Here is a 13,050-nt window from a genome sequence, read left to right on the forward strand (position 1 = left end):
ATATATATATATATATGTATATATATATATATATATATATATGTGTGTGTGTGTGTGTGTGTGTGTGCGTGCGTGTGTGTGTGTGTATAGACAGAAAAGAATGTTAACTGTGGAAATGTATATAGAAACAAAAATAATAATAATATTGATCTAACAGTGTTACATAATGTTTTCAAAAGTGTCATTATCAGTTATAAAGCAGTGTTTATAAACTTGACCCTCTCCAACACACACACACTGAGAAGGACTAGAAGGACTTTTCCAACCTGTTGTCTACATGCCCGAGGTTTTAAGTGGTTTAAAATGTTTGTTTGTTTTTGACAGCCCACATTTCCACTGCATGTCCTGTGCAGAAGAGAAGGGAAGTACACAGCAGTGGGAGACGGCTCGTGCACTCACCTGTTCACCGTTCAGTTCACCTGCGCTTGCGGAAGCCATGTTGAACTGCAGTAATACTGGACAAGCTCACAGATTTGTCGCTGCTCAAAACTTCTTGTTAATCCATCGGCTTTGATTCTGAAAAGAAAAGGAGCGAGTTTCGCCGCAACGACGTGGACTAGGAAGAGCTGCAGAGAACAGCGCTTTAAGGAGTTCTGGAGTTGGAAGTTAAGCGCTCGGACGGTAAGTGGGCAGGTAGGCTGAAGTTTGAGACGGTAAATGGGGAGTGTTAAGAGCGCTGCGGTGGTGGGCGCGGCTCTAAACAAACAGCCGCCCATTACACTCAAGAGGAAAAGTACACACACAACACACGAACAGCGAGCTGGATAGTGCTGAATGTACACCCACAGTGCTGAATGTACACATACAGTGCTGAATGTACACCCACAGTGCTGAATGTACACACACAGTGCTGAATGTACACATACAGTGCTGAATGTACACCCACAGTGCTGAATGTACACATACAGTGCTGAATGTACACCCACAGTGTTGAATGTACACCCACAGTGCTGAATGTACACATACAGTGCTGAATGTACACCCACAGTGCTGAATGTACACACACAGTGCTGAATGTACACATACAGTGCTGAATGTACACATACAGTGCTGAATGTACACCCACAGTGCTGAATGTACACATACAGTGTTGAATGTACACCCACAGTGCTGAATGTACACCCACAGTGCTGAATGTACACATACAGTGCTGAATGTACACTCACAGTGCTGAATGTACACATACAGTGCTGAATGTACACACACAGTGTTGAATTCACACACAGTGTGCTCACCTATACTGCTAAATGTACAATTTACATTACACATGTACATATTTACATTTACTACACGTAGCTGGGGCAGTGGTGGCTTAGCGGTTAAGACTCTAAGTTACTGATCAGAAGGTCGGGGGTTCAAGCCCCAGCACTACCACTGTTGGGCCCTTGAGCAAGGCCATTAACCCTCTCTGCTCCAGGGGCGCTGTATCATGGCTGACCCTGCACTCTGACCCCAACTTCCTGACGTGCTGGGGTATGCGAAAAAATTTTGGGCTCAGTTGGTAGAGAGGGTTGTCCACTAATCATAGAATTGGCGGTTCGATTCCCGGCCCACATGACTCCACATGCCGAAGTGTCCTTGGGCAAGACACTGAACCCCAAGTTGCTCCCGATGGTAAGCTATCGCCTTGCATGGCAGCTCTGCTAACATTAGTGTGCGAATGTGTGTTTGAATGGGTGAATGAGACACAGTGTAAAGCGCTTTGGATAAAGGCGATATATAAGTGCGCCATTTTTTTTATTTTTAGCTGTATAGGCCGGCCTATATATATATATATATATATATATATATATATATATATATATATATATATTTATATATATATATACACACATACAGTGCTCATATTTACAGTGCTGAATGTATACCTGCAGTATTGACTGGGCATCTACAGTATGGAATGTATTCCTGCAGTACTGATTGTATATCTGCAATGCTGAATGTATACCTGCCGTACTGAATGGGTATCTATGGTGCGGAATGTATTCCTGCAGTACTGATTGAATGTACATCTACAGTGCTGATTGTATATCTGCAATGCTGAATGTATACCTGCCGTACTGAATGGGTATCTATGGTGCGGAATGTATTCCTGCAGTACTGATTGAATGTACATCTACAGTGCTGATTGTATATCTGCAATGCTGAATGTATACCTGCCGTACTGAATGGGTATCTATGGTGCGGAATGTATTCCTGCAGTACTGATTGAATGTATATCTACAGTGCTGATTGTATATCTGCAATGCTGAATGTATACTTGCAGTACTGAATGGGCATCTACAGTGCTGAATGTATTCCTGCATTACTGAATGTATATCTACAATGCTGATTGTATATCTGCAATGCTGAATGTATACCTGCAGTGTTGGATGTATATGTACAGTGCTGAATGTAACCTACAGTGCTGAATGTACACCTACAGTGCTGAATGAATACTTGCAACATTGAATGCGCATCTACAGTACTGAATGTACACCTACAGTGTTGCATGTAACCTACAATGATGAATCTACACCTGCAGTGCTGAATGTACACTTGCAGTACTGAATGTACATCTACAGTCCTGAATGTAGCCTACAATGCTGTATATCTGTAGTGCTATATGTACATCTGAACATACATATGAACACATTGCAGAACACATCAGCCTTTGATGGTTTTATGGCATGTGAAAATACTGTAACAAATCATTAAACCAATTCAGCCCTGTGATAACCACCAGAGGGCAATGTTGTTATATAAGTAACCAAAAGCTCTTTAATAAATATATATATATATATATATATATATATATATATATATATATATATATATATATATATATATATGTGTGTGTGTGTGTGTGTGTGTGTGTGTGTGTGTGTGTACATATATATATATATATATATATATATATATATTGAGGGTGCCAGCATGAAATAAATACATTGTATGTATAATTAAATAATTACAACAATTTTTTTCAACATCAAATATGTTTTAAATAATGAATTTATTAAATATATGACTTGTTAATTTTAACAGTTGCTGGATTACTTTTGTATTTAATGATTTATCTCACTATTCATTTATTTCATGCTGAGGCCTTGGTGCATGACATGAAATAATAAAATCTGTCAACATCATCCATCAAAACCGGTGGGAGGAATCCATCCTATTCATGACTAATCTGTGTGTAGTAGGTTATTCAAGGTGGGTCACTAATGACAATTGAAATATGTGTTATGGTGAAATATGTGTTATGAAATATGGTGTTAAAGCTTGATTTAGACCTGATTAAAGCTTCATTTAGGTTCCAACAGGCACTTCGTGGTTAGATGTAGAAAATCGTGGCTCTTCGAACTGTAGGGTCTGCACTATCTACTCACCTCCTCAATGACCAGCCAATATAGAATGAATGAATAAGAACATGTGATTAAATGAGACTGTGCGAAGATCTAATATGATAATGTTATCAAATTATCCATCCAGAATGGCAAATGTCAAGACAGTCTTGATGCATTAATAATTCATAAATTAGTTATAACACTGAAATACAGTAGACCTTAATCATGGTTTAAAACATTTGAATAAGCCTGACATATGAACTTAGTCAAATATATCAAGAGCCATCTGGGTCTTGCAAAACTCGATGCTTTTTGCAACATGCTGTCAAACTGCCTTTCATCACACATGTGCTTGAGCAGTGGATTTATACATTCAGCAGATAGCTGGAACAACAAATAGTGGGAAGAGAGGATAAAACCTCAGATATGATGCCTTCATCTTTCAAACATGCCCACTAGCACATCAGGATTATGCAACATGGCCATTTGGACAGACTTTGCAGTGACTGATTAAGCTCAGTTAGATTTTATCACCTGTTTACTGCTCAGAGTCGGCACTACAGAGGTATATGATTCTCTTGTGTTTGCTGTGGAGATGCTATCATGCCGGTTATGGACATGGTCAACTTCCGGCATCATGTCACGCCCTTAACTGAGCTGTTCTACGGGCTAATTATAAACGGTGTAGCTATCGTTTTGGATTTGTAAATAAAAGCAACTCAGAATAAAGTGACATACAAGCTGAGCATGACGTAACTATGTTGCTGGGTTAGGATGTTTTCATGGCCTGAGACCTTGAAAATATCTGTGTTGATGGAATCCAGTTTTGTCTCGGTTGATATAAAAACCCACACCTGTAGCTGCTTGCATTAAGTCCTTGACGCTAGCCTACAGTATAACCAAAAGAAGCTGTGAGCTCCTTATTATGTCTGTCTAGGTTTGCTCAAGTCAGTCGAATACCTATAATCCTGATAAACATATTACTTAATTATTTAGCTCTTGTTTCTCTTGCTACAAGTATCTTGTATTTTTTTTCTGATCAAATGGTAGAAACTTTTCTGCTCCTCTGTTAGTTGCTTTAGATTGCTTTCTACCTCACTTGCTTTGGCTAAAATCAAATCATTCCAAATTATTACAGTTAAACGACTATCTGGAAATACGGTTGCATTTTGTCTACACTGTGCACCTTTTGAGCATTTCATGGACACTTTGTGAAAGGTGGATAAAGAAGTGGGGGGGGGGATTTAGTGGTTAGTGGTTAGCATGTTTGCCTCGCGCCTCCGGGATTGGAGGTTTGAATCCCAAAGTATAAAGACATATGTTGTAGCCTGATTGGCATTTCCAAATTGAACGTAGTGTGTGAATGGGTGTGCGATTGTGCCCTGCGTTCCCTGTGTTCCTCCACCCCACCCCCGACCCTGTGTAGGATAAACGGTATGGACAGTGGAAGGATGGATTTGTGGAGGGGAATGCTGTTGGCCTGGTCTGATGATGCTATGAATCTTATAACAAATTAGACATGGTGCATCTTCTAAATTGCATTAACCATAGACCAATGTTGTCAGCCATAAAGACAGGCTCCATCTGCCTGGCTGAGGGGGATGGATGGTCAGGTAGTGCTTACTACTGAGCCTGAGATACAGACAGGTTTGCTCTGATGTAACCCACTCTAGACATCTTGGCACCAGCTTTTGATACTTGTTTCTTCGAGCAGTATCTGTGTAGGACTTGGGATATTCTGTTATCATTGTTTTTTTGGGAGTTTTTTAAATAAAATCTGGTTACTTAAAAATAAATAAACATGGTTCTGTATCATGTAGATCTCTTTGAATACTGAGACATGCATGTTAATTCAGTTGTATTCTCAAAAGAGCAATCATTTCAGCATGTATGGGTAATAATAATTAATATGTATGATAGCGGCAGTGACACGTTTGACAATGGCGTGTGTGTTAGCTTTACTGTGCTCTGTGCAAACAGGAGTTGAACATCCAACAGTAATTATGGCAAAGGCTAATGAGCGATTAGCACACTCACCTGCTAGGCCTGTCAGCACATCAAGAGCTTTAGAAGCTTAGCAGGATTCCTAACATCCCCAGTCCTAGTTATCTTGATTGACTTCTCGATCAAGACTTAGAGAATGACCTGTCTGTCACTTAGCACATGAATGGGGCTGATGGGCTCTACTGAAGGTTCAATCATTCATTTATTCATGTTCAGGAAGCTCTTTATCCTGATCAGGGTTGCGTTGAATCTGGAGCCTATCCCAGGAACACTGGGCATGAGGCTACACTCATTAACACCTAGGGGCAATTGAGAGTCACCAATTTGTCCTAAGAGAATCTGGAAGAAACCTTCGCAAATACAGGGAGAACATGTGAAACTCCACATAGTACAGTTACATGAGCTCAGAATCGAACCAGGGACCAGTTTAAAAAGTACTAAGCAAAAACACCTTTGCAGTGACTGCCCTTGCTTTACACCTGAGGAGTAACTTTGCCTATATTCTTTTACTCAAATACCTGTTTCATAGATTTGAATAGGATACATTTATAACTTATTACAATAAATCTCTTTCTAAAAAAAAAACCCCACAGGATAATACCCAGCTACTGATCTACTGCAACACTGTATACACAAGTGTCACATTTCCACAGCTACACTCTCTAATATGCAGGAAGACGGACAGAGATTAAAACCTCGGCAGGTCAAGTGGCTCGGTAATCCTGTTTACACAGCTCTACTTTGTCCTGAGAAAAACAAAGAGATTGGTCTGAAGTTATAAATATGACTGTACTACGCATTTCATTTATGATTCATAGAGCCCGCATGGCTTCCAGGCATTAGAAGGGCTTTGAAGTGCTTTGCAGTCGGCTTCCAGCTGCACCGACTCAACTACTTTCATACTTCCAGGCACACTGTTCATAGCATCGAGAATTCCAGTTATCTGGAAACTGAGATGTACCTCAAGTCCTTGTGTCTAAATTCATTTTCTGAGATGATTTTGATGTAAGGAGGTTTAAGGACTCAGCAGTTTGTTCAGTGTCAATAGACAGAAGCTTTAAATGGCTTGTTTGATTTTAAATCAAATCAAGCCTTTCCTTTAAACTGAAATTTTTGTTCTGTTGAGTGTTTTGTTTTGTGTTCTATTTTTTCCATAACGTTTAAAAATCCAGTGTTAGGCTAGCTACTGTAAATATATATATATATATATATATATATATATATATATATATATATATATATATATATATATACATACACACACACACACACACACACACACACACACATATATATATAGATAGATAGATAGATAGATAGATAGATAGATAGATAGATAGATATGTAGATATATAGATAGACAGATAGATATAGATATATTATTTTAAGCTACAACTTACTGTACAAAAACAGCTCAGTCACATTAAAGCTGTCCTTTGTAGATACAGTATTGGCACAAGAAGTCATATAACAAGTAGCTTAGCTATTTTAAAGCTACATTCATCACTGATGTCATCTTTTCTGTTAATTTCCTGTGATAAATCTGAGTTACCTTCAGTTACCTAGTCAGCTAAGTATGTGCAGTTGTACAGTAGCTGCTAACGATGCAAGACAATTACTGAACTTGCCTCTTAATTCTGGAGTAATTCCATGAATTTGGTAAGCAAATGTCTTCTTCAATCTGAGGTCAGACATGCAGACCAAATTTCCCCAGCCTGGCATATTCACTTGTTTAAAAATGCCTGCTGTGTTCTTTATAAGGGCAAAAGTGTAGACTTGCTTCTAGGTCATTTTAGCAATGTATTCAGCATAAACATAAACAAATATATCAAACAATTTATTATTCAGTATTCACTTATTTTAAAGGTTTAAAATGTACCTTTTTAGACTAATGGCTGTGTTACTTATTGGTAACATTGGTATAATCATGTGAAACTTGGGGAAAAAAAAACCAAAAAACACACACACACAATAAATCAAATCCACATTTGATGGATGGGTTTACATCCCTGCAAACAAATACCATCTGCTTTATCCTTTCAAATGATACTCATTTTGCTTAACACTAAAGCCATTAATGGGTTAAAAGCCTCTAATATTTGGTGGAAAAAAAGAGCTCAGTAAAGATATTTTTTTACGCTCCATATAAACTGGTGTAGCACAGCTGCACTTTCTTCAAACTACTGTATATATACTGTCAGTAGTTTTAAAGATATTATAACACAACCCCAATTCCCAAAAAGTTGGGACGCTGTGTAAAATGTCAATAAAAACAGAATGCAATGATTTGCAAATCTCAGAAACCCGTACGTTATTCACAACAGAACATGGAAAATATATCAAATGTTTAAACTGAAGAAAATGTACAATTTTAAGGGAAAAAAATAAGGTTATTTTGAATCTGATGGCCGGAAAACGTCTCAAAAAAGTTGGGACGGGGGCAACAAAAGGGTGTCAGGCAAAAAGCGTCCCAACTTTTTTGGAATTGGGGTTGTATTTAAAATATGTCCGACTTATAGGCACAGGTCCTGAAGATTAAGAGCTACAAAAACAATCATTCACTCCTAATGCTATCACATAACAGTTAATTGTACCTTTCCTTGTCACTGTAGTGGAAAGGTGTTCGTAGTGCATCTTTTTATTCTAAAAGTGTTACTCTGAAAGCCAGTTAAATCTAATTACGCACATTACTTTTTAAAGGTATGCTACATATACTGTACATTACCATGTAAAAGATACATACAAGGTACAAAAAGATGTATGTTTGAGGGCACCATTCCAGTGACAAAGAAAGGTACAAGGAACAAGGAAAAGAAGTTTTGAGAGTGTACAATACTGATGTTAAAGGTGATGTTAAACGTGCTCTGGAATGATGAGCCAAACAATCACAGTTAAGCTGTTTGGGACCTTATCAGAATATATTCACTGCATGAAGTCAGTCTCAGTTTTATGAAAAGAGAGCGACATTTTGGAGATTTTTTTTAAGAGGAGACTGGAGTTGACAAATCTGTACGTACTTTGTAACAGTTATGGTATAAAAAATATACTGGGTTATAAAGGGTTACAATAATACAGAATATAGGGACGGGTTTGGTGCTGAATGCATCTACAGTCATGAAAAAATAAGTACACCTCATGGAAATTGTTGCTTTTTTTGACATGTTTGGACAAGCAAACATTGGATCCTCTTTGAAACAGTGCCTATGAATAAAGTCAATGCACTCTATCAGATGACATAAAATTGACATTTTGTAGCAATTTTCACAATTTAAATGAACGAGAAACAGATCAGTCACATGGAAAAGTGTACATACTAAGTACACCCCTACATTTATCACATCTCCAAATCAATATAATTAGAGTCGGGGTTGAAGATTGGGTGCCAGTGATTAGAACCTGCTTAGGGAGTGCAGGTGGAACCTGTCTTTTTTATACCCCTCTCATATCTAGTGTCTGGTGTTCCCTTTGCTATTGAGGTGTGTGGTGTCATCAGTCCTAAATCTAAATGGTTCTGTAATTATTTGAAATACATTATTCCACTGTAAGGAAAATCATCTTCAAATAGTGCTGATTTCAAACGGCCGTCCCAACAAATTGAGCCCAAGAGCAGACTGTCTGATGCAAAAACAACCCAAAGTCTCCAAGAACCCAAAATTTCAACACAGGATCTGCTAGTAAGTCTTGCAGCTGTTGGTGTCAAAGTGCATGCTTCTACAATCAGAAAGAGATTGCACAAGTTTGACCTGCATGAGAAGCGTGCTTTTGTAAGACTACAGTTTTCCAATGAGCATATAGGCAAAGACCACATTCTTACAACAGATGTTTTAAAAAGAACACACCATGTGTTCATTCTGAACACACCTGAATGTCTAGTTGCTTTCAACAATCAGTGTGTTAGTACATTTAACATGCTGTGTGTTAAACATATCCACACAAAGATGTGTTAAAAAATAACACAGAGATGTGTTGTTTATACTTTTTCCCTATAATTCTCCTAAAATGCAATTTCTTTGTAGGCTAAAATTCTAAAATGCTCATAAAATAAACAAACAATTGCATGAAATGCAGGTGACATTTATTAAAATCATTTAAACATTTGACAGATGTAAGAATTGGAGTTGATGCATCTCCTTACAGATCTCCCTGCCATCTGGGAAGACAAGAGTCCCACTCCCTTCCATTCGAAAAGCTGTAAAAGAGAAAAAAGAGTGTTGGTTAGTTATTAGCTAAAAATATGGACAAATGCCTTTGGGCTTTAACTGAGAAATTGTGTTACAGAATCCCAAAATGTGACCTCCATTCTCCTAATGAACAAAATGACGCTGTATACGCACAAGGAAAATCTAGCTAACTTTTATATTTATTTTCCTGCCTTTAGCACCTCACCACCAATTTTTTTGCACAACCTAATTAATTTAACCAACATTACAGAGAAAGTGAAAAGCATTACAACCTACTGTAACCCCCATCCTCTCTTTTTGTCACGTTAACCTTGTGAAGGACTTTTGGCCTGGACATTACTGAGCTAGAAAAGTTCTGTTAGCCACTGACTGTCTGCACCTGTTACCCAGCATTAACATTCACCGAATACATGAAGAAACACGGCCCTACCCCATCATCCTAATGCTAATTACTACAGCTTGCCTTGTCCAAAACACTTGCTAAATGTAGTTAACATTAATCCACTCTCTGTATTACATCATGGTGAATAGCTGTAATGCTAGGTTATCGTTAACTCGTTATCGTTAAGGTAGTGGGAATATCTAACATTACCGCAAGCTGTATACTAAAGTAATGTTATCAACTCAGGTGAGCTTCTAGGTTAGCATCACTCATCCCTACTGTGATTGGTGATAGCATCCAGCTAGCTAACCCTTTAAATTTAACACATGTTGTGTTGGACACTTGTGTGAATTTATTTTTCTTTTTTAAACACATTTATTGAATAATTTAACACAGCATGTGTTGAAATTGTAATAACACAAAAATTGTGTAGGATATTTACACATACTTTCTGAGAGGGCAGGCCTTTTGGAATGATGTGCTCTGGACAGACAAATCAAAGATAGAGTTGTTTGGCCACAGTAACAGCAGACATGTTTTGTGCAGCCCAAAGTCAGCTTTTCAGGAGAACCACCTCATACCATCTGTGAAGCACGGTGGTGGAAATGTTATGGTTTGGGGTTGCTTCACTGCCTCAGGGACTAGACAGCTTGCATTCATTGATTCCACTGCTTGAAGATAATGTGAGGCCATCTGTCCAAAAGTTGAACCGAAAGTGGACCTTTCAACAGGGTAGTGATGCTAAGCACACTAGCAAATCCACCAAGGAATGTCTCAGAAAGAAGAAATAGATGGTTATGGAACGGCCTAGACGAATCCCGGATTTGAATCCCATTGCAAAGTTGTGGGGGGATTTGAAACGGGCAGTACATGCAAGAAAACCCTCAAACATCTTGCATCTGAAAGAATACTGCATGGAAGAGTGGTCAGAAATTCCAGCAGACTGGTGGACAGTTACGCCGAACGCCTACAAGAAGGGAGCAATACTAGCTTCTGAGGCCCAGGGTGTACTTACTTTTCCACCAAAGAGTATCACATTATTGATATTTCTGTTGAATAAATGATTGAAAAAGCTATTTTTCCTTGTGGTTTTGTTCACGTATATCAACTTTAATAAAAGTGTATTAGTGTATTAGCACCATGGTTTAACATACTCATAGCTACTATGATGTACAGTAGCAAAACAACGGTAGCATCATGGTTCACAGTCTGATAACCATGGTAACCATTAAGTAATGGAGTAAAGTTTATTGTTTTCAAAATGTGTCGACAATGTGCCTTCACTCATGACTGAACAGCACGGTTATGTGCCAGCCCTCTAAATCTTCCTGAATGAAACCCGCACTCTGTTTGTTTTTCCTGAATGAAACCGTAACGCCCGCTATAAATAGCACGCGGCCCGTTGACGTCACGGTGGGTGGGAGGGAGGGAGGGAGGAAGGGCGCGTGCGCGTCATCATGGGGGCTGCGGCTGATTCTTTATTAACGCTTTTGAATGGAGAGTCAGAGCGCGTGAAGGCTGCAGCCAGGCGAGCAAAGCGCGAGACACAGTGCATCATTAAAGCTTCAGCGCATTTCGTTTTCTGATTTGTTTTTGGGGGGGCTTGGGAGGCGATCAGGAAATGATCTGGCTGCATTTGCACAGCTAGCACTCGGTGAGTTCATTTTGCAGGGGAAATAAAGCAAGGCAAGGCGCAGGTCGTCTTAGTGCACGTCTTCAATCCAGACAAGAACAAAACCACACAGCCCCAAAGACACGGTAGGTGTAGGTGGGGTGGAGGATGGATAAGGGATAAGGGATGGGGGGGAGGGTTGTGTATGTATGTATGTATGTATGCATGTATGCATGCATGTATGTGTGAATATGGGTCCACAATCCAGCACTTACCTGTCCACTTACCTGTTCCTTGTTTACACTGGTACTACAGCACGTAGCCTCCTACCAGGTGTGATGTCTTCCATTGTATTTCAGTCACATGTGGCTGTTTGTGCAGAAATATACAACAGGGTCAGTTTTCAATCTTCATATTAACTTACATGTTTAATGTTTATCCACAGGGCAGCTTCGTGTTACTAATTGAAAGGTCGCAGTACAGTACTGGTATTGCTTAGTTGTAGGTCAGATAATGGAAACATCAACAATAGCTACCTCATGCATGCATCTCGGATGGTCTGTTCACTCACAATGTGCAATATGCATTAGTGATCTGTAAGTGCTATGGTGGGTTGTAGTGAGCTCAGGAAAACTTTGTTATGGCACAGCATCTGTAGAAGTATAAATGCATTTCAAGGTGAACATGCACATTAAGCATCCCCGTGCAACCGAATAATTTGATTTAGAGCTTAGTCTAAATGCCTAAACCTGCACCCTGTCGGAAAGGCGTTCGGTATTTTTTTTTTTTGTTGCGTCAGTGGTTCTCATCAGTGGGTTTGTTTGTGCTGGTCAATAGATTTCATCATAGCATTGATTTAGGTAGTCCTTGTTGTCACAAGTTAAGCTCCGAAGAAGTTCTATATACACTCAACGCATACTTTAGTACAGTAGGAACACCTAGTATGCCTGCTCATTCATGCAATTTTCTACAGGTCAAGAGAGCTTCAGTTAATGTTCACGTCAGACAGTAGGATCTGGAAAAAAAATCTCAGTGACTTTGATTGTGGCATAATGATAATGAGTCTTTATTGGTCACATATACATTGCAATCAAGGAAATGCTTTTTTCTTCACATATCCCAGCCTGTTAAGGTCAGAGCGCAGGGTCAGCCATGATGCAGCGTGCCTGGAGCAGAGAGGGTTAAGGGCCTTGTTCAAGGGCCCAACAGTGGCAGCTTGGCAGCGCTGGGGCTTGAACCCCTGACCTTTTGATCAGTAACCCAGAGCCTGGCAATGCTGGGGCTTGAACCCCGACCTTCCCATCAGTAACTCAGAGCCTTAACGATTATGCCACCACTGCCCTAGTTGTTGATGCTGATGCTTAATTGGATGTTTTTTGTTTTTCACACCATTTTGTGTAAACTCTAGAGACTAGTGTGCATGAAAATCCCAGGAGATCAGCAATTTCTGAAATTCTCAAACCTGTCTTTAGTGTGTGTGTGTGTGTGTGTGTGTGTGTGTGTGTGTGTGTGTGTGTGTGTGTGTATGTGTATGTATGTGTA

This window comes from Ictalurus furcatus, chromosome 13 (genome assembly GCF_023375685.1).
Source record: "Ictalurus furcatus strain D&B chromosome 13, Billie_1.0, whole genome shotgun sequence".
Classification (NCBI taxonomy): Eukaryota; Metazoa; Chordata; class Actinopteri; order Siluriformes; family Ictaluridae; genus Ictalurus; species Ictalurus furcatus.